This window comes from Eurosta solidaginis, chromosome 4, assembly GCF_040869045.1.
Source record: "Eurosta solidaginis isolate ZX-2024a chromosome 4, ASM4086904v1, whole genome shotgun sequence".
Taxonomy (NCBI): Eukaryota; Metazoa; Arthropoda; class Insecta; order Diptera; family Tephritidae; genus Eurosta; species Eurosta solidaginis.
The window spans coordinates 225,541,167-225,560,459 of NC_090322.1; the positions used below are offsets into that span (position 1 = coordinate 225,541,167).

General features: G+C 35.1%; 1 protein-coding gene across 3 annotated transcripts in view; it reads left to right on the top strand.

Moving 5' to 3' along the window:
• The first annotated feature begins 1,009 nt into the window (after positions 1-1,009).
• The window catches only part of out (outsiders), a 111,153-nt gene continuing 92,869 nt past the window's right edge, over positions 1,010-19,293 (top strand). Inside the window, exons 1-2 of one of the 3 annotated variants that reach the window (XM_067784903.1) lie at positions 1,010-1,737; positions 1,814-1,884. The gene's annotated coding sequence lies outside the window, so the exon portion shown is untranslated. Of the gene's footprint in view, positions 1,885-19,293 lie in introns of all 3 variants that reach the window. The other 2 variants (XM_067784901.1, XM_067784902.1) reach the window with 2 other exon arrangements.

The window sequence follows — 19,293 nt, forward strand, 5'->3', positions numbered from 1 at the left end:
TTTCGCTAGCCGTCCTAGCTTCTTCTGCTAAATATGTGTACACTTACACTCGTTTTAGTAACTGGGTTCGTCATGAAGAGATGAGGGTAATAACGGAAATCAAAGATATTAATGGTTGTAATATCCACCAGAACAAACAACAACATAAGCTTCAAAATCTATCGAAGAATCACACTTGATAAAAAATCTTACTTTGGACCTAGTAGTTAATTGAAAAGTAAAGTGCTCTCTCGGTAAACGAAAAGCATGCTCTACAAGTCACCTATCGTACCCGTCCTGCTATATGGTGCGGAAGCATGGAATATGACAACATTGGATGGAGCGGATCTGGGAGTGTTCGAGAGAAAAGTTCTTCGGAAGATTTGCGGACTTCAATGCGTTGGCGACAGCGAGTACCGAAGAAGATTTAATGAACTGTACGAGCTTTACGCAGACATCAACATAGTCCAGCGAATCAAAATGGAGCGGCTGCGCTGGCTACGCCATGTTATGCTAATGAAAGATGATGCTTCAGCTAAGAAAGTTTTTTCATGGGAACCCGGCTATGGAAGCAAAGAAAGAGGGCGGCCCCCACTTACCTCAAAGGACCACGTGAAAAACGATTTAAGTTCCCTTGGTGTGACCAATTTGTGCCAGTTAACCTAGTTAACGGCTGTAATCGTTTAAGCTGCCGTAGTTGGTCAAGCACCAATTAAGTAAGCAAGTAAGCATATCTATTAATACAGCACAGCTGGACTGCACAACATTTAAGAGTATATTCAGTGAAGACAGTCATCCTTTACTTCTATAATATTGCACAACACTGTGTCTTTGTTAATTTAAACACATAGATATACGTACTAAAGTGTTATCACAGTATGAGTATCTACGAGTATCTACGAGCTGTGTAGTATCGCTACGCCTCGCTAACTTCATTTGGTAGAAATTCTGAATGGCGAGCATAACACCAATGAATGTTTGTTTGTAACAACAACAACAGTGCCTATAGTTTAAATAAATACGATCGCTTAGCACTGTTGGCTCAAACTCGGAAAGTGTACGCGGACCAGTCAACTACACTGCGTGTAAAGCAGCAGCCAGATCTTGTGAATAAAACAAGTTGTTTACAATTTAGTGTTTCCTGCAGCGGTGCTGTTATGTGCAACAGCCCAGCAAAGTGACGTGACACAAAGCGTAATGTAAATTTTAATAACTGACAAATTGCTGGTGAAAATTAAAAAGAAAAACAAAGTTCAAAGAATATAAAAGAACACATGATATGCTTAGGGAAATTTTATGAACTGTGAAATTCTTATTTCGAAATATGTATTAAAATGCGAGCTTATAAAAATTTAAGTTGAAACAAATGATCAAATATTTAATTTACAATTGCTGATATGCAGCGCGTCACCAGCACATACACTCTTTTGTATGAGTAGGCCCACCGCCGCTCGTGTAATAAAAATAGTCGTGCTATTCTTCCAAGAGTTATTTGTTTAATAAATTAAGTTTACTTTTAAAATTTGCAATTCAAATTTACAAAAAATGTTTTTATTCATTTAAATTTGCAAACAAAAAGCGTGAAGTTGAAAACAAAATAAAATACGCAAAAATTTACAAAAACATCACAACGATCTGCTGTTTATAGGAGCAGATACTTGACCGTAATTTTTAACTGGCTTCTAACGGTTATATAATTTGAATGGGAAATAAATGCGATGGCAATTACTTAAGCCGTGAAAAAAATTATGAAAAAAAGTGAGTGGAAATTTGCAAATTAATAAAAAATATTAATAATAAGTGTGAACAAGTAATATGTAGTATACCTTTGTAGAGTTGCCGGTAGGAAAAAGTTGTTAACTAGCAATCCTGCAGCGGTAATAACAGCCAAAGTAAACTTTACAGGTGAGCATTTTTAAGAGCAAATCCTGGCTTGAAGTCTGAGATCGGAGTCGAATATGAAATTTGTGCACTCAGTGTTAATAAGGGCTACACGATTTTAAGTTTGAAACTTGTTTGTAGTAAATACTTATGTGTATGACCAAACTAAATATGGTTTAATATATAGACTACATCGGTTTTCTTGAACCCAATTGCGAAGAACATGGTTTCAGTTTTAAATCAGAAACGTTTTTAAGAAATAAGAAATATTTTCGGTCGACGGTAAAAATAAACTATAACTGAAACACTTTTCAAAAATAAAAATTTAAACTTTTTTGCTACTGTTTGTGCCTGCATGTTTAAATATTCGGATTTTTTTCAAAAAATTTGGCTGCAAGTACTTATTTTAAATGGTTCAAAATTAGGATAAAATTTTTCATCGTGTTATGGTCAAAACATCAATCGACCTCATGACCACTTCAAATTGCTCCAAAGTCATGAAATGGTCACAACGCCAAGATTCAAATTGGCTCGTTCAGTAGGGTGCATTGCTTCTACCAATAAGCGATTATTTCTTAAATTCCGCGGCGGGTCAAATAAATTGACCAAATATAAAGCATAACAGTGGATGTTGTTATTGATATTATAAATAAAAATGATTGCGAAGTACATTCTTCTCTCATAAAGGATTGTAAGCCCAGTAGCTTCCGTCTACCAATGTAAGAAGGAAGATTAAAGCAAATTTCATGAATACTTTTTGAACTCTTTCGAGTTTATTTGAGTGGGTTTCATAGCATGGGCACCATATTAGAGAATAATGCTCTAGGCGACTTCAATAATATTAACATTAATACCATCTTGCTATTCTAAAATGTAAATTTCAATTATTTTCTTTTGCACCACGCGTATTAAAATGTTACCAATTGTTGAACTTCAGTCACGTTTTCGGCGTTTTCCTATTGTTTCGTTCGTTCGAATGAAAAGAGCCATTTTTTATTTAAAATAGTAATGGCCGATACAGCGATTTTGAACTATCAGTGAAAATAGTGATGACGATTTTTGAATCGCGGCGGTAATAGTCTAGTTGAGGGGTCGACTGCTAATACGAAAAATATCGAGAGAGGTATCAAAAGACGCGTATTAATCTCGAGAACATATGTACAGGGATATTTGCAGTTGAAGTTGGCGATTTTCATGTGGTTGTTGTTGTGTTTGTACCCACAAAAAAATTGTGCATCACCGTGGCGGTAGCCACGGTTATACCACACACCCGGACTTGGCATGGCGTAGCCCAGGGTTATTTTTTATATGCGCGGCCAAAGGCCGCCAACGCAGAAAGGTGTTTTGCGCAAAAATACTATGGATCCCACCCCCGGTTTCGGAGGTACCCGCGGTTTTTTTTCGGTTTTTCGTTAATATCTTTTGAACGAGTTAAAATGTTTATTCTCCGCCTTCGGATTATTAATACTGATGCCAAGACGCGTCGTTTGACACCTCTCTCGATATTTTTGGTAGCGTATTAGCAGTCGACCCCTCAACTAGACTATTACCATCGCGGCTATTTTTTACAGCTATAGCGATCGCTTTAAATTATTTTTAACAATCGAATGTGCAATTTGTATTCTTGGGTATAAAAATGTTATGCCTGAGTTTGTTTACCGGAATAGATTAGATACTATACATTAAGTTAGTTTAGTATACAGAATATATGAACCAAAATTGCAATAAAAAGAAAAAAATATGTGCCTTTGTATGTAAGTATGTATCTTTTGTTGTAAACTCATGTAATGCGAAATTCTAATTTTCTGAGATATTATGCAGGAATTATCGTCCTTAATATTACTTGCTGACTGGATAATTCATATGCAGGATTTAACGATTTTACAACGTACGAAATCCTCTGTCTTCAACTATGCTGAAAGGCTGCAAATCGCTTATGAAAAGCATGGGCATGGATTCGTCAATTTCCTTTTTAGCTTTTGCTAAAAGTTTGCTGTAAAGTGAGTTTTGAAAACATGTTAAGTGGCTTCAACTCAGATTTTATTTTGTAAAAAAAGGAGTTTACCAAGTTGTACACCTGCTTCGGTAAATGTTTCGAGCTGAATTTCTTGCTGTAAGGAATATTGCAAATATTACATTTTGCATGCGTTTATTTATGGGTTCGTAAATTGCCACATTTCACTTTTTTCACTCGGTATTAAAACGGATTTTTAATAAATTAATACAACCCAATTTTCGTAGTCAACCAAACCAAAAAGTCGGTTATAAAAATCTCAATTCAAAATAACGTCGCGTGAAAGAACAAACTAGCTAAAAACAAGTAAAGGTGTCTAAGTTTGGGTGTAACCGAACATTATATACTCAGCGTGAACTTTAATTGCACATTTCATTTCAGATTAATTACTTTTCTACATAACACGTAGCACCCCCCTTTTAAAAAAAAATTTCTCCCCATTTCCTCTTACAATAACACTTGATAAGTGAAATGTCATTGATTCAAAACTATGTTTTGCTAAGTTATAGCTTATTATTCTAGTCTACGACCCTTTTAAACTTGTTTTATATATAAGTTGCCGTGGTCTTTAACCGATCCGTCTATTTTTACTAGAAATATTTTCTACTATAGGAAAAATTTGTGTACCCAATTTTATTACGATCCGTTAACTTTTCTTCGAGTTATGGCTCCCGAAATATAGAAAATTGATTAGTCATAAAAGGGGCGATGCCACACCAATTTTCAAAAATTTTAGTGTTCTCCAATTTAATGTTATAATTCAATTTAACAAGTAAAATTCTATTGATACAAAGCTTTTTTCCGCTAAGTAATAGCTTATTATTTTCGTCTACGACCCTTTTAAAATTCTTTTATAAAAAGTGGGCGTGATCTTTAACCGGTCTCGTCCATTTTTCTAGAAATATTTCCTGCAATAGGGACAATCTGTGTACACAATTTTATTACGATTCGTTCATTTTTTTTCGTGTTATGGCTCCCGAAAAATCATGAAACAAATTTATACAGACTACAGGTGGAAAAGAAGCTAGAGTTTATGAAATAGGTAAAGGAAAAAAGTATTAAGAATCACGGCCACCACTAAAGGATACTGGCCGTTCGGCCTACCTGCGGGTATCCCCTTCAATGTAAGAGCTGTAGGCAGAAGGTTTGTAGATAAATAGTTTTACATTTCCTCTGTGAGAGTCCAGCCCTGGTAAATATTAGGTCGCGTACTTTAGGCAGTTTCGTGATGCTCGATTTAAGGGCGGTATAAAAATGTTCCATAAAAGACATCAGCGGGTATATTGACTTAAGCAAATTGTTTAGGTAAAAGAAGCACAGGAAACAGTAGTCTAGTAATGAATTGGTTCCAGGATAAAGTGCATCAAAATAGCACCGAGTGCGCTACTTGAGTCTGGTCTCCTTGGCGAGGAAGCATAGTAACTAACTATCCCACGAGCAGCCTTTCTGATTACCTTGAAAAGGTTGGATGATTGACTAACTTTAACTGAGTATTAAATGAAAGAAAGCGAACCAACTAATAGCACGTTTTTTTTTATTAAAAACGAACCAATTACACCCAAACATATCCATACTACATGAAAGAACGGGAACAGGTGCGTATAAGTAACATTCTGTATTGTTTGCTGTGTTTTTTGACATGTATATACATATGCACTTAAACTTTATATGGACTGCTGTGTATAACTATATCTACACTTATGATATTTTTGCGCAAAAAATTATTACTACTAAATTTCAGTATGCATTAGATAGTGGTGTAGTGAGGGGGTGGGGCGGAAAGGGGGACATATTGCACCGGGCGCTACTCAAAAGGGGCGCCAAATGGTCGGCGAAGAAGAACTTCTTGGATAATTTGTATTTTTATTATAAGTAATTTCTGGAAAATATTGATTTCTGGAAAAAAATCTCTATACTAAAATATGCATGCATATATCCGGAACACTTGCGATAAGTTGTGGAATAATTGAAAGCATATATCTTTTTTTCTAACGTTCAACGTTACTGATCTGAATTATTAAAATATGCTTTAACTGTTAAACGTGAATCTGAAACACGATGGAGCGCCAGAACCCAAGCGGTTAGCGTTATCGTCGATAGGATAGAGACGATTAGCAGGGGACACTAACACCACAAGCGACACCAGAAGCGAAGCTACAATTCTGTTGCAATGTTAGGTTAGGTTGAACTGGCCGGTCCATGAGCACCTCACATAGGCTGATTGAGTCCGTAGTGGTACCAGAAGTTTTTTTTAACGACAAAACTGAAAAACCCTATCAAAAACCAGGACCTATGTTATAAAATAACTCCGTCCTCTTGGCAAATACTAGAAGCTTCCTAGGACTTAAACCACTTGCTGCTTCCAGATATGACAGCTGTATCACTCCTAAAAGCTGGAGTCTTAGCCTGCCAAGTGCAAGGCACGAGCGCAGAACGAGCTCGATCGTTTCCTCCTTATACCCACACTTCCTACATCTGTTATCACTGACCAAGCCTAATTTAAAGGCATGTGACGCCAGAAGGCAGTGTCCAGTCAGAATACCCGTCATGAGTCTACAGTCTTCTCTTTTTAATGATAGAAGCAATTTTGTTAGTATAAGGTTGTAAGACCTACACATAATCTTCAACACTTTACAGCCCCGCGCTTGAACCCACGTCTTTCCCGCTTGGCCGATCATGTGCACCTCTCGCCTTCGCTTAATCTCGCCCAGTCTAATTGGGACGTCTACGGAGCAAGCTTCAAGGGATGCTCCCTTTTTAGCTAGTTCGTCCGCTTTTTCATTCCCATCTATTCTCATATGCCCTGGGACCAAATATAGATGTATGCTTCTCCCTGTCCCGGTTCTCTCCAGAGACTGCATACACTCTATCACGCATTTAGATGCTGTGCTATGCGAGATTATTGGCTTAATTGCTGCTTGGCTGTTAATATAAATGTTAACACGGTTGCAGCTTAAGCTATTCTCTTCTAAGGTTTCTACTGCTTTGGTTATGGCTAATATTTCCGCTTGGAAAACGCTACAGTAATCCGGCAGCCTGTAGGATGTGCTTATTTCCGCATCAGCACAGTATACCGCAGACCCTACTCCTTCCACTGCTTTGGAACCATCTGTGTACACCAGGGGTGCACCTTAACGTTAAGCTAATCGTTTATCAAAAAATTTCCACCGTTTCCGTTGAAACACTTCGAAATATTATCGATAAAGAAATTATCAAGATAAATTGTATCTCGTTTTTAACCGAAAGGAAAAGCTTTCGTTAACGTTAAGGTGTCAACAGCGAGCGGACATACACACACAAACTCCATGTAATTTGTTTGTGTAATTCGTCGGTGGTAATGTCAAAAATACTCTGCGAAATGTTCGTACTGTCAAAATTCATGAGAAAAGTTGCAATCAGTTTGGCTAATGCATTCACCTTTAATGACTTCGCCATCAATCAGCTTTGCCAGCATAGTTTGAAATTAATAATCAACATAAACGATTTGATTTCGTTTTGATATGGCAGAAAACGAAACGAAATCATTTCGCTAATTTGACGTTCTTAACGTTAATAAACGAAACGAAATGACTTTGTTTCGTTTATTAACGTTAATTATCGTAACGAAATGATATCGGTTCGTTGGTTAAGCATGCCTGGTGTACACATGTATCGCCTTGTGCCAACCGTCCACCTCTATTGTGCCCTTAAGAACTCCTTCGAAGAATTCTGTTGCAAAATATACTAAATTTTAGTTTCATAATATTAGTTCATTTCTGGTATAAAATCTTAAGGAGGATTGATCGTGTGTAGCTCAGATTACAAAATCCTGCAATGAATTTTAGAGAAGCGTATCATGATCTTAAATCATCAGCGACTGAACTATCCGAAATTCGAGACACTCTCTGTGAAGAATCAGTAGAATAAGCGAAGTCCCTTTGTGTAAAATGGGATATTGATATAGTAAAACGTGGAAGAAGGCGCCGTAAAATGCTGGGAGAATCGCCTGGAGATGTTCGTCTTTCCGCAGAATGTGAAATTTCTCGCGTTATAAAAAGTGTTCTCGATCATCTCCAACAAGAAACACGTACAAGAATTACACGACTAAATGACCTTAATTTCAAATTTGTATTTCTCTTTGACGTTGGAAATTTGTTAAACAAGGATAATAACGACTTAGAAAGTAATAATAGTACAATTACAATTTAAGAACTTGGGTGAATTTTATAATACAGAATTCGATGGAACAGAACTTTTCATCGAAATATGTGACTGCAAAATATTTACTTCGCAGCAGAATAGAAATTGAACCTAAAACTCCGACAGAATTACTTACTTTTATATTTTCGTATGGAGAAGATGTTTTCCCTAACTTGCGAGTGGCACTTCAAATACTCTTGACTATCTCAGTATCAATTGCTATCTGCGAACGTTCATTCAGCAAATGAAAACTGATTTTGACATATTTACGATCGACGATGGGGCAAGGTCACCTAAATGGCCTAACATTATTAAGTGTGGAAACAGAAAATTTTATATTTGCCCCGGGCCCAAGAAACCCTCACTACGCCACTGGCATTATACTCAGTTGCAACTGAAGTGTGCCTTTCCATTTTATCTCTACACTATTCTGCACTTCTATGACCGAAAAGTGTGTGTGTTCAAAATTTATCGCAACCGGTTCAGCTAGAGGCTATATACTATGACCAACAGTGGTGCGGGTCTCCGCTATTAAGCACAACCCGTTTTGTAGGGTAACAACTGTCGCAAGTTTTCAATAATTTCCGCTAGATAGATGTCTTAAACATTATGATGAACGTTTTTTTACCCGAAAATGTAGACGTATATACATGTAAATACAAACGCGGCTGTTATTTCGGAAAAAGGGGTTACGTACATACAAGGAAGGCGAATATTTGTTTGATACCAATCTAATAAATTGTTCAGCTTAGTCTTATCAGCGACATACCCACATAAATTTTATCAATAATTTTTTTTAATAAATGCATTTATTTTTAATATTAAAAGCAAAAACAGAGATAAACAAAATTGGCACACTTAATGTGTGGAAAGTTGATCATAAAAATATTTATGGCCTTCTTTCGGCATTTATCCGATTAAAGGTGCAAATGTTATCATTAAGCTTAAAATAAAAATCATATCAAGAAAGCAATTAATTTTGAAGTCATCAGCTCAAGTGGTTTGGACATTGCGCTAAACCGTAATAAGAGGACTGTGCATATTTATAATAATTCTTTGATTTATTTTTATGTGAATCGTAACAAGCTTGGGAGGTGTGTGTATGAAACGAGGGTGGCTCAATAAATGCATTTCATATTGAAACTTTGAAAATGTTGAAAATGCTACCAATTTCATCCAATGAGCCCTAATAAGCCGAATTCTTGCATTATTTAAAGTTTACATTTAATTAAATCTTTAAAACATTTTACATGATAAAATATATGATACATAACATTCTATATGGAGTTTAAAGGGGACCTTATTATATATTTTTTCTCGCTATGTTCTTTAAACTTTGTATACCATGCAAACCATAAAAAAACATGTTTCAATTATAACATACTAGCAAACTCGGCAGACGTTGGTTGATCTATCTGCATAACTTTTATAAAGCTTTTACCTCTTACCCTCCCTCCCTTCCACCTTTTTATTATCCTTTTATTCAATCCTCCCTCAGCCTTTTTCTTTCTATGTGTCTCTTTCCAACTCTTCGTCTTTTCCCTTACACCTTTTCCGCTACATCTATCCCTATCTCTATATCTTTGTCTAACTGCATATCTTCTCACTTTCGTTCTCTATCCTTCTTTCTCTTCTCTCTAGTTCTTTTTCATCCCTTATTTCCAGTTCCAGTCCCAGTCATAAGCTGCATACAAACATACATCCTTCTTTATATATGGGGTATTCCATCCCAATTCGACCAATTTTAAACCCGACCCCTTTAGAATTGGCTGAAAGTTTTTCTTCTTTTTCTAGCTTACGAAAGACGTTTTTCAGAATTTTTTCAAATTTTTTCATTCAACTCAAAAAAAGTTATGAATTTAAAAAAAAAACACCGTTTTTGTTTTCAAAATGCTATAACTTTTTCAAAAATTGACCGTTTGAGATCTTTTTTTTTTAAATTTATTTTTAAATGTACTTTTCGGAAAAAATACAAAAAAATATTTTAAAGTTTTTTTTAATATTTCAGTTTTTCGAGATTTTTCGAATTTCGCCATTTTTTTTGTTTTTTTTTATCTCATAAAACTTCAATCAATTCTGCAATCATCCCCACTAATCCCGGAGTGGGCCGATTTTTATACTCAGTTGAGCAGAGCTCACAGAGTATATTAACTTTGATTGGATAACGGTTGGTTGTACAAGTATAAAGGAATCGAGATAGATATAGACTTCCATATATCAAAATCATCAGTATCGAAAAAAATTTGATTGAGCCATGTCCGTCCGTCCGTTAACACGATAACTTGAGTAAATTTTGAGGTATCTTGACGAAATTTGGTATGTATGTTCCTGGGCACTCATCTCAGATCGCTATTTAAAATGAACGATATCAGACTATAACCACGCCCACTTTTTCGATATCGAAAATTTCGAAAAATCGAAAAAGTGCGATAATTCATTACCAAAGACGGATAAAGCGACGAAACTTGGTAGGTGGGTTGAATATATGACGCAGAATAGAAAATAAGTAAAATTTTGGACAATGGGCGTGGCAGCGCCCACTTTTAAAAGAAGGTAATTTAGAAGTTTTGCAAGCTGTAATTTGGCAGTCGTTGAAGATATCATGACGAAATTTGGCAGGAACGTTACCTGTATTACTATATGTATGCTTAATACAAATTAACAAAATCGGAGAACGATCACGCCCACTTTAAAAAAAAATTGTTTAAAGTGAAGTTTTTACAAAAAATTTAATATCTTTACAGTATATAAGTAAATTATGTCAACATTCAACTCCAGTAATGATATGGGGCAACAAAATACAAAAAAACAAAAAAGAAAATTTCAAACTGGGCGTAGCTCCGCCTTTTTTCATTTGATTTGTCTAGGACACATTTAATGCCATAAGTCGAACAAGTATTTACCAATCTTTGTGAAATTTGGTAGGCGCTTAGATTCTATGACGATAACTTTTTTCTGTGAAAAAGGGCGAAATCGGTTGAAGCCACGCCCAGTTTTTATACACAGTAGATCGTCTGTCCTTCCGCTCGGCCGTTAACACGATAACTTGAGCAAAATTCGATATATCTTTACTAAACTCAGTTCACATAATTATCTGAACACACTTTGTATTGGTATATAAAATGTCCGAAATCCGACTATGACCACGCCCCCTTTTTCGATTTCGAAAATTACGAAAAATGAAAAAATGCCATAATTCTATACCAAATACGAAAAAAGGGATGAAACATGGTAATTGCATTGGTTTATTGACGCAAAACTTAACTTTAGAAAAAAACTTTGTAAAATGGGTGTGACAACTACCATATTAAGTAGAAGAAAATTAAAAAGTTCTGCAGGGCGAAATCGAAAGCCCTTGGAATCATGGCAGGAATACTGTTCGTGGTATTACATATATAAATAAATTAGTGGTACCCGACAGATGATGTTCTGGGTCACCCTGGTCCACATTTTGGTCGAAATCTCGAAAACGTCTTCACATATACCACTACCACAACTCCCTTTTAGAATTCTTATTAATACCTTTAATTTGACACCCATATTGTACAAACACATTATAGAGTCACCCCTGGTCAACCTTTATGGCGATATATCGAAAAGGCGTCCACCTATAAAACTAAGGCCCACTCCCTTTTAAAATACTCATTAACACCTTTCATTTGATACCAATATCGTACAAACAAATTCTAGAATCACCCCTGATCCACCTTTATGGCGATATCCTGAAAAGCCGTCCGCCTATAGAACTAAGGCCCACTCCCTTTTAAAATACTCATTATCACCTTTCGTTTGATACTCATAATGTACAAACACATTCTAGAGTCAACCCTGGTCCACCTTTATAACGATATCCCGAAAAGGCGTCCACCTATAGAACTAAGGCCCAATACTCATTAACACCTTTCATTTGATACCCATATCGTACAAACAAATTCTAGAGTCGATATTTCGAAAAGGCGTCCACCCATAGAACTAAGGCCCACTCCCTTTTAAAATACTCGTTAACACTTTTCGTTTGATACCCATATTGTATAAACGCATTCTAGAGTCATCCCTGGTCCACCTTTACGGCGATATTTCGAAAAGGCGTCCACCTATAAAACTAAGGCCCACTCCCTTTTAAAATACTCATTTCATTTGATACCCATATCGCACAAACAAATTCTAGAGTCACCCCTGGTCCACCTTTACGGCGATATTTCGAAAAGGCCTCCACCTATAAAACTAAGGCCCACTCCCTTTTAAAATACTCATTAACACCTTTCATTTGATACCCATATCGTACAAACAAATTCTAGAGTCACCCCTGTCCACCTTTATATCGATATTTCGAAAAGGCGTCCACCCATAGAACTAAGGCCCACTCTCTTTTAAAATACTCGTTAACACCTTTCGTTTGATACCCATATTGTATAAACGCATTCTAGAGTCATCCCTGGTCCACCTTTATGGAGATATTTCGAAAAGGCGTCCACCTATAAAACTAAGGCCCACTCCCTTTTAAAATACTCATTTCATTTGATACCCGTATCGCACAAACAAATTCTAGAGTCACCCCTGGTCCACCTTTACGGCGATATTTCGAAAAGGCCTCCACCTATAAAACTAAGGCCCACTCCCTTTTAAAATACTCATTAACACCTTTCATTTGATACCCATATCGTACAAACAAATTCTAGAGTCACCCCTGTCCACCTTTATATCGATATTTCGAAAAGGCGTCCACCCATAGAACTAAGGCCCACTCTCTTTTAAAATACTCGTTAACACCTTTCGTTTGATACCCATATTGTATAAACGCATTCTAGAGTCATCCCTGGTCCACCTTTACGGCGATATTTCGAAAAGGCGTCCACCTATAAAACTAAGGCCCACTCCCTTTTAAAATACTCATTAACACCTTTCATTTGATACCCATATCGTACAAACAAATTCTAGAGTCACCCCTGTCCACCTTTATATCGATATTTCGAAAAGGCGTCCACCCATAGAACTAAGGCCCACTCTCTTTTAAAATACTCGTTAACACCTTTCGTTTGATACCCATATTGTATAAACGCATTCTAGAGTCATCCCTGGTCCACCTTTATGGAGATATTTCGAAAAGGCGTCCACCTATAGAACTAAGGCCCACGCCCTTTTAAAATATTCATTAACACCTTTCATTTGATACCCATATCGTACAAACAACGCATTCCAGGGTTACCCTAGGTTCATTTTCCTACATGGTGATTTTCCCTTATTTTGTCTCCATAGCTCTCAACTGAGTACGTAATGTTCGGTTACACCCGAACTTAGCCTTCCTTACTTGTTTTTTATATTTTTTTTTTATTTAATTTAAAAAAAAATTTTCAAATTTTCCATCCCAATTCGACCAATTTCGAACCCGACCCCTTTAGAATTGGCTGAAAGTGTTTCTTCTTTTTCTAGCTTACGAAAGACGTTTTTCAGAATTTTTTCATTCAACTCAAAAAAAGTTATGAATTTAAAAAAAAAACACCGTTTTTGTTTTCAAAATACTATACCTTTTTCAAAAATTGACCGTTTGGGATCTTTTTTTTTTTAATTTGTTTTTAAATGTACTTTTCGGAAAAATACAAAAAAAAAATTTAAAGTTTTTTTTTTAATATTTCAGTTTTTCGAGATTTTTCGAATTTCGCCATTTTTTTTTCTCATAAAAAACTTCAATCAATTCTGCAATCATCCTCACTAATCCCGGAGTAGGCCGATTTTTTTTTATATTTTTTTATTTAATTGAAAAAAAGTTTTCAAAAATAAAATTTTTTTTTTATCAATTTTATTTATGTAACAAAAAAATGTAAGAAAATGGTTTTTAAGTATTCTTTTCTTTATATATTATGGTAATCTACGATTAAAATAACCAGGATTAATGGCTGACACAGTAATTTTAATCGTAATCATCATTTTAATCGTAGATTACCATAATATATAAAGAAAAGAATACTCAAAAATCAAAGCAACATCAAAATTTTAGAAAAAAGTTTTTTCAATTAGAAGACAATTTTTCTAATGGGGTCGCCCCTCGGCGTGTTTGGCAAACACTCCGAGTGTACTTCTGCAATAAAAAGCTCTCAGTGAAAACTCATCTGCCTTGCAGATGCCGTTCGGGGTCGGCATAAAACAAGTACGTCCCGTCCCGCCAATTTGTAGGAAAAATTAAAAAGGCCACGAAGCAAATTGGAAGAGAGAAGCTCGCCCTAAAATCTCTTCGGAAGTTATCGCGCCTTATATTTATTTTATTTTATATTTATTGAGTGAGTGGGTGTCTTTGAGAAACTGCAAGCGTAAGCGGGACTAGAAGTCGGAAAAGGCGTAAAAGTGGGATATGATAAACAAGAAGCACAGTGAGACTTGGAGGCAGCCCCAGGTAGTAGTAATAAGGGGGAGAGGTAGGACCACTTGTTAAATATATAGGCAAACCGATTTTCGGGCAGAACGCCGTCTAATTGAAATCGTAGTTTCCTATAAAATAACAATAACTAAGAAATTATTGAGGACACAAACATTCTTTGGGAACTTAAAGCTATGATACAAAAAAAAAATTAAAAATTTCATAATATATTAATTTTTGCTGGTACCTTTGTTTGCGTTACATTAACATTAAATATATCATACTTAGTTGATAACGAACTGCATTTCGAGGAATTCCTCAGGTATCTATGTACATATACATATAAAGCATTCTTCAAATTCCACAAAAAAAATTATTATAATGAATGAATGTTAAGTGCAATTTGCGGGTATGGCTTTCATTAACGTGGTTCTAAAAATTCAAGTATGTTTTACTGGAATGGTTTACAGATTAAGTTTTCCTGACAACATCCGGACGAAAAGCGCCAAATGCATCAAATCGCTAGTAACTTGGCCGTTCGACTAATATTGAAGGGATTAAAAAAAATTGCTTGAAAAGAGTAAATATAATATTTTTTGAAAATCACTTAATTTTCTACAAATATATTTGAGATTCGTTTACAACAAAAAATATTCAGAAGTTAAAAATGTGCCTATGATCTTTTCACCATCTTTAGGCACTTATCTACAAGTTATCAAATTTCCCGCCTTATCCATGCTAACTGAGGCATCTGCAGATATTTATGTACAAGGCCATTGTGAATTCATACAAGTGAAAAATCTATCTATTCCTCCATTGCCATACCTACCTGTCAAATAATTGCTGACAGGGACAACGGCTGTCGCGAATGGCTAGAGAATGGAAGAAAGGTTTGTCGCGAATGGCCAGAGAATGGAAGAAATGTTTGGTTTTTGTCCGCGGTTAATAAAATAATGTGCCATGAATTGCTCATTCATGTTTCAAACAATACATTTTTTTTTACATGAGCCAACAGAAAATGAGACTACAAATTAATATTGATTTTTAAAATCTAGTTAATAGAGAAAATATGAGCATCCAGTTAAGCAAACATTTTAAAATATGTGAGTAGCGCAATGTACCAGTCGTCTAAAAAAATGTTTGAAAAACACTATTGAGCAAATGATTTAAGTAATCGAACAGCGATTCAACAGGTGATCCAAGCTGTTTACTATTGTGAACGTTTATTTCAAACATGCGCCACTTGTATGAATTCACAATGTACAAGGCAAAAGTGTTAACAAAAGTCAGTTGTTTTGTTGATTTTCGTGTATTCGCAATGAACTTTTGTGACTTGTACTACAAAAAATTCACAATTTAACTGGGGTGGTTCACAATGTCTTGGTAAAAACGATGCTCTCTGACGGATTGCTATTCTCCGGTTAACTTTTAACTTATCCAGAGAGGGTAAAAATGGGCCACAGTAGTATTAAACATTTTCGTGTTAAATAAACCCTATTAAATGTCAATATTTGACGCTAAGCAAACAAGTTTTTCTGCGATCCACTAAGGCCGTTTTTTTATACCAACATAAAATCAAACGAAAAACAAAATTCCTCAATTAATTTTCTATGCGCTGACAGGAACATTAACCATGAATATCAATTTTTTTTTGTGAATCCCACATTGTTTTTCATTACACATAAAAATTAACGCGACCCAATATGCATATCAGCTTTCGTACTTCAATATTAACCACATAGTAAAGTGTCTGCACTTATTTTTACAAATCGCCACCATAGGAATTTGAATTTTAATAACCATTTTTATGGCACACTTGTCTACACCATGCGTACTCGCACGTCTCATAAAATCTTTTTAATCAGCTTTTATCACCTATATTAACGCCATATCTATGGATAACCGTTACATAAAAGAAAAGGCGCTCAGAAAGTGAGAGAAATGTAAAGACTTGAGGCTACCGTCTCATAAAACTAACGAAAAACATGTTTGTTAATCACTTTTCGCCATGGGGTTTTTTTTTAGTATGCCGGAAAATTTTGTTAGATACCGAAAAAAGTGGCAAAATACTTCATTGTGGTTCCTACTATCCCACTTACACATATTAATTTAACTGCAAATGACTTTTATTTCTAGTCAATCATTTGAATAGAGTGGTAATTAAGATGCGTATAAAGATGTCGTTTGGCAGAAAAGCTGATGATAACAAATGAAATGAAAGCTCTTTTATGGTTTGATTCTTCATTTGTCCAAAACTATGTTTGGATAAAATAATTTTGTTTTTTACAGTTTTACAACTTATGCTGGGAAATTGCTGTCTGATCATGTGAAAACAATAAATAATAGTGCGTTGCACTGATTGTTTATACCTAGCTGCAGAACTATAAAAGACGGATTTCATAAATTGAAGGGATATGTGGAATAATGGTATAAGTCGAGTTACACCGTTTTTCCATAAATCAACTAAATTAAAAGAGCACGATTACATACACATACCATATTAATCTTAGAAAATAATATTGATATTTAACAAAGATATTAGCTTCATTTATGGAAAAACGGTATAACTCTCTAATAACATTTTGCAGTAGTGAAGCATCGAAATGGTATGAAAATATATTCAATGTAGTAGACCAGAAAAAACTGAAAAATAAAATAATTGAAGTGGTTTCAAAAACGACTAAGAGAACTCCATTGTTAAAAATAGAAAAAGTTTAAAAATGATAAAAGTAGTAAAAAAAATTGCTAAAAATAACAAACGGAAATAACAAATAGTTGTAAGCACATCTAAATAATATAATATAATGTATGTAAAATAAAAAAATAAAATAAATGTAAGGCGCGATAACCTCCGAAGAGATCTAAGGCCGAGCTTCTCTTCCAATTTGCGTCGTGCTCCTCTTGATTTTCCCTACAAATTGGCCGGACGGGACCTACATGTTTTAAGCCGACTCCGAACGGCATCCGCAAGGCAGATGAGTTTTCACTGACAGTTTTTCATGGCAGAAATACACCCGGAACGTTTGCCAAACACTGCCGAGGGGCGACCCCGCTTAAACAATTTTCTTCTAATTGAAAAACCTTATTTCTAAAATTTTGATGTTGCTTTGCCCGGGGTGTGAACCCAGGGCATACGGTGTGGTAGGCGGAGCACGCTACCATCACAGCACGGTGGCCGCCAATATATATAATATAATGTATTTAACAATGGTTATTAATGTATCTACTATTTTGTTTAATAAAGTATCTCAATCAAAATATTTGATATTCGATCTATGGAATAACGGTATAACTCAAAAAAAAAGAAATCATCCATTTTCTAATAAAATTATGTATATATAAAATGTGTTACTTTTTCTTATCAAAGAATCATACTATCTAAAATCCTACCAAGTAGGATTATTATAAATTTATTTTTACCTGCATTGTTAAGTTTTTTTCACTTTTCTCAAAAGGTTAATTCTTGAGTTATACCATTATTCCACACATCCCTTCCATTGTGGGTGCGAACTAATATTTTATTTGTTAGCGGCCTTTTCTTTACTAAATGCCCTATCAAAATATTTAATTTATGCCCACATAGGTCGTTTTCAAACAAACTTGGATATTCAAAAAAGTGTAGTGCTCGGCAGTAAGATAAGCTTCTACGCCTATGTTTCTATCTATCGTGGTTTTTTGCACTGTTAAAAAAGTGAGCTTAAATTTGAAACCATTAATCGGTTTAAGAAATTTTCGAAACTTTCTTGTACGAAATTGGAAACCTCTGAATTAACTACTATGTTTTTTAGTTTTATTCAGTATCAAATTAAAACTTATTCGAACTATAAGTCTTATATCTTAAAATTGTTAAAAAAAACCGAAATGGTTTCAAATATCTAATAATAGAAACTTGTAGTCAATTCTGTATACACGTCTGGTTTTAAAACGAATCTCAAGGGTGTTTTTCGAAACATTTTATTATACATACTTTCAAATGAATAAGAATATTGGCAGTTGTCAAACCAAACATAAAAATCAAATACAACATAGAACAAAACATATGGGGAGTTCCAAGCCTAAACGAAAGAAGTGACACATAACAAGTTCCTAGATAAAAGAGAAAAAGTGCCCAGTTTTAAATATATACACATTTTTAAATGATATTATAGCAGTTTGGAAAGAACACACATAACGGACAAACATCACATTTATAGGGCAACTAGATTTGAACGGCCGCCGTGGTGGCAAAGCAACATCAAAAATTTTAGAAACAAGTTTTTTCAATTAGAAGAAAATTTGTCTAAGCGGGGTCGCCCCTCTTAGTGTTTGGCAAGTACTCCGCGCGTATTTCTGCCATGAAAAGCTCTCAGTGAAAACTTATCTGCCTTGCAGATGCCGTTCGGAATCGGCATAAAATAAGTAGGTCCTGTCCCGAATTGTAAGAAAAATTAAAAAAAGCACGACGGGAATTGGAAGATAAGCTCGGCCTAATATCTCTTCGGAGGTTGTCGCGCCTTACATTTATTTTTATTTATAGATTTGCACTTAAGACAGTTATTTGTAATTATTGTGTTTTGGTTTGAAGTTATTGGATTTTAAGCACTGTGGTTTGAAGAGTATAAGCTTTTTGTAGAGTAAACTGTCTGGTGTCATTATTTCAGAGACACTGAAACAAATGGTTAGGTCATGAATGCCATTTTTGTCACATTAGTACTCCAACAAGAAGAAAATGGCCCATCTCCAGCTTTGCCTGTGAGTTGTGCGTTAAGTAATTTTTTGGGATTTTTTGGAATATTTTCATCTGTAGGCGTTCCATAGAGTACTCTGAAGAAGTAAACCGAGCTGAAATAGGTAATCCTGGCCTAGGACATCGCAATGTAAATTGGACCAAATTAATTTTATTGGATTA